Raw genomic sequence first — 4339 nt, 5'->3', positions numbered from 1 at the left:
CTTCTTGACCCAGCCTTGGTAATTCATATGTTTCTAGAAATCTGTTCATTTCTTCTGTGTTATCAAACTTGTTAGAGTAGCGATTTTTCAAATAAGTGTTGATGATCTTCTGTATTTCCACAGGGTCTACAGTGACTTCACATTTTTCATTTTTTTTCATATATATCTTTTATTTTCTTCTTATACCTTCCCAAAACAGACATTCAACAGTAGTTAGAAGGGCCATCTCCCAACATTTAGAAAAACTGCACCCCTCAATGGGTGAACAAAGTAAAGAGTAGTAACCTAGAGTTCAGCCAAGCAAGCCACTGCAGAGCCTTAAGTGGTGAGGTCTTCCAATTTCAGAGTGATGTGTCTTCAACTTGTATCATTTTGAGGAAAAACATAATTTAATTTTGGTGAAATGAGATTCATCTCCCTACAGAATTAGTAACAGCATTCACTGAATTTCACAATCCTCTTTTGTGAATTGCGCAGAAAATGAATGGTAGCTAGAAGATCAATGGGATTCCAGCTCCAGCTGCAGATGGAATAACAATAACCAGGACACAAACACCTATATTTTGATTTACAAAGCTAACAGCAGGTCTAAATCTGCAACTTAATTACAGACCAACTACACCACAACTTTTTCAAATGGCAAAAATACAAAAAAGTGTTACAAAAATATTTCAGAAATAAAAGCACTGAAAAATATCTTGCTAGAGGGAGTTCAGCTTGGAAAAGTTGTTACCAAAGCTAAACAGTTTTATTTTACACAAACTATACTCAAAAATAGCTTTATGAGACTGATTTCTGGCTAAAAGTATCAAAGGGTTTATTAGTCAAGAAAAAAACACCTTAACTGACACGAGTGGTTAGAAAAGAAAACATAAGCCGCCTACCCCGAAAGTTCAGACTCGGATTTCTTCCATATCATACCAATATACCCATTAATGACAGAATGTGGCAAACATGGAATTAATTATTGCTAAAGTAGTTGTAAAATAAAAAAAAAAAGGAAAAAAATCCTTAAAAAACCCCCAAATCAACTTTAATACAATCTGACCAAATATGTCAACTTGGTTTCAAGGTTATTTTACAAGTAAAATACCTACATTTACACAATAAGCTCCTGGTGGCATTTTCAGACTATTGTTCTTTTAATTTATCCTGACATGCTACAAATTAATAAATTACTCTATACAAAGAATTACTATCGATAAGTCTTTCTCTTTGTCAGAGAAAGAGTGAGTAAATAAGACTGAGAAGCTCACAGGCACACACAGGTAACTTACAGAAGCGGGTGGGGGTAGAGGATAAAGAATCACTTGAACTTCACACAGCAAGACACTCGGAGGAGTCAAGTGCTTATAGCCATTTCACAAGTATTTTATAGAAAAACATTTTGGAGTCAAACCCTTTAATGCTTTCATCCTTATTCAAAATCAGCCCAGCTGTTAAGTCAGTGGCAGCAAGAATTACAACAAGTTCTGGCAGAGGCAAGATTAGTACTGTGCCTGCAGGTCATAAAAAAAAGAAAGGAAGAAAAGAAAGAAAGAAAGAAAAGAATGCCTTTTTCTTTCAGAGCAAAAGGGGAAAAAACTTTTTAAAAAAGAATTTTTAACACTAACTCTTTAAATAACTTGTAAAGGAGTGTCATGTAACAACAAATGGCTGAAGTAGTCTATCAAAAAATTGGGGAGATTTTTATTTCATTGAGTCAGCAAGGCATTTTGTTTGTTTTTCTTAAAAATCTCATTTCCTTACAGAAAGTTTTAAGTTTTTAATGAACTTGTAAACAAAAAAGCTCCCATTTCAAATAAAAACAAAATCCCAGATCATATAGATGTTTACAGTGATTACATATCTAAGCAACATACATACATGTTCAGTTGTAAGATGTTAACTAAACTTCTGTGACAAATATGGGTTTTTTAATACCAAGAACATTATAGAGTTAATGCAGAGTCCTAAGGATAATCTAGTAGTCATTAAATTTTTCATAAGTCTTCGCTTTAGATGCTGTTATTTCTAGCACAAGTAAGCAGGCAGTATTTCATATGCTCAAACACTGGAATCTTTGGTTGCTACCGTATCAGCTAGCTTGCAAACAAGCCAACCATTTAAAGAATGTTTTAAGTGAACAACTTGCAAACCCCAGGGATTGAAAAACCCTAAGAATGCACAAGTGTGAGCATTTACAACCATCACAACTGTGGCTGAAGACTGTTCATGCCATTCTTCTGAAATGAGATCTCAAAGCAGGATATTTCAAAATAAAAAGTTTTAACAAAAAATTGGCATATGCACAATTTCACCACCAATTTGTGTGCGTGTGTCTGCCTCAACCATTTAGTTAATTTTTCCACTTGAAAAAAATGCAATAAAAAACCGGACACCATGTTTCACTATCTCAGTTAATATTCACAATTACAGCGGCTACAACTCCAGACAAAGCTTCAGCGACACTGCCCAGAGGCAGTTTATACTGAAATTAAGTTCTTTACACCAAGTAAACGGTTGTCCACAACCACTTGCTAGTGTATATATGAACTAAAATTTCTAGATTTGGGGAGAAACAAATGCTGCTCCGATCATCTGGTCTGCTTCTTTGGTTCTTCAATTCATGCTTAGAAGCCTGTGGGGGTTTGGGCCTGCTGACCCTGCCCACTGGAAGAGGCTGCTTGCTGTGCTGCTTTCTGCTTTAACATTGTCAAATCAAACGTGTAGTCATATGGTGGTTCAAAGTCCTGAAAAGGATGCGAAATAGCTGCCTCAGGTACATGTAATCCGGGGCTTCCTCAAAGCGCAGCCCACGGCAACAGTTTAAGTACATAGCAAATTCTGCAGGAAATCCCTTACATAAAACTTCAACAGGAGTGGACATCTTCTTTTCACTAATCTTTTCATATTTTTGTGTTTTTTTTTTTTGTTGTTGTTGTTGTTGTTGTTGCTGCAGCCTTGAGTCCTTGCCATGGCAGGCTGGTTCTATTAAAATACATCAAAACATATCCTAATGATTCCATGTCATCTCGACGACTCTGCTCAATACCAAGACGTGCATTGATGCTAGCGTATCGGGCAGTGCCAGTGAGGTTTTTATCTTCTCTGTATGGTATGTGTTGCCTTGTCCTGTTGTCTCTGTACTTTTTGGCCAAACCAAAATCAATAAGGAATAACTTATTACAGTGACGCCCAATACCCATTAAGAAGTTATCTGGCTTAATGTCTCTGTGTATAAAATTCTTTGTATGCACATATTCAATTCTACTGATCATCTGATCAGCTAACGTAAATACAGTTTCCATTGTGAACCTTCTTGAACAGAAATTAAAGAGGTCTTCAAGGCTGGGTCCCAGAAGATCCATGACTAGCACATTATAGTCTTTTTCCTGGCCATACCACCTCGCCGTTGGTGATGTTAACCGCCAGGTAAATATCCCCGAAGGAGCCAGACCCGATCTTCCGCACCAGTTTGTATTTCCCTCCGACAATGAACTCGGCCTTGGAACCGCTGCTGCTCGCCATCCTGGGAGACGAAGCCGGAGCCCGGGCCGAGCCCTGACTCCTAAGGGAGGACGGAAGCCCCTGGGGCTCGTCTGCTGAGCACGGAGGGCGCAGGAACGGGAAAACGGAGGCCTTTCCCGGCGTTACAGGGCTAAGAACTGGCGGGGGAAACCCGATCGCCGTTACTCAGTCAGATTTTTTTTTTTTTTTTTTTTTTTTTTTAGCCAGGCCGCAGTTTGTGAGGCGTTTCTTGCCGTTACTTAGGTTAAGCTACTTGTTTCCGGGCGGCTGCCGCTGCCTCACTTTCACTGCAGCGTCGCGGGCTAGAATAAGGGCGCGGTGAGTTAGCGCGGGGATATCGCTGCCACCACTGCCGCCGACTCCAGCCCGGGGAGACCCCTGTCACTCCGCTGACGCCGCCATCTTGTTACTCCGCTCCAACCAACACAAAATGCCCCCAGTCCCTTGGAGTCGCTTCTTCAGAGCGCAGGGCACTCTGGGAATGGGATCGGGAGCTCTAGCTCCGAAGGGTCTGCAGTGAGAGAGGGCCGAACCAGTCCCGTGAGACTGGCGGCCTATGCTCCGAGTGTCACTCTGTCGCCGCACCACATTTTTCATTTTTTATTGCATGAATTTTAGTGGTTTTTTTTTTCCTTTTAAAAATAAGTTTGGCTAGTGGCTTGCCAATTTTGTGTACTCTTGCAAAGAACCAAATCTTTGATTCATTGATTCTTTGGATTGTTTTCCTAGTCTCTATTGCATTGATTTCTGCTCTGACCATTATTATTTCCTCCCTACTTTTGGCATTGGGCTTGACTTTCTCTTCTTTTTCTAGATGTTTGAAGTGTAG

At 39.8% G+C, this 4339-nt stretch overlaps 1 pseudogene; it reads right to left on the bottom strand.

Annotated features, from left to right (window-relative positions):
- Window positions 1–1662: 1662 nt before the first annotated feature.
- Window positions 1663–3932, bottom strand: LOC100714660 (casein kinase I-like; annotated as a pseudogene).
- Between the last annotated feature and the right edge of the window lie 407 nt (window positions 3933–4339).

Source organism: Cavia porcellus, unplaced genomic scaffold (assembly GCF_034190915.1).
Source record: "Cavia porcellus strain 051 isolate PalLab524CR breed Dunkin Hartley unplaced genomic scaffold, mCavPor4.1 scaffold_3, whole genome shotgun sequence".
Taxonomy (NCBI): Eukaryota; Metazoa; Chordata; class Mammalia; order Rodentia; family Caviidae; genus Cavia; species Cavia porcellus.
Note: the sequence above shows the minus strand (reverse complement) of the source record. Positions and strands in the feature narration are given on the sequence as shown.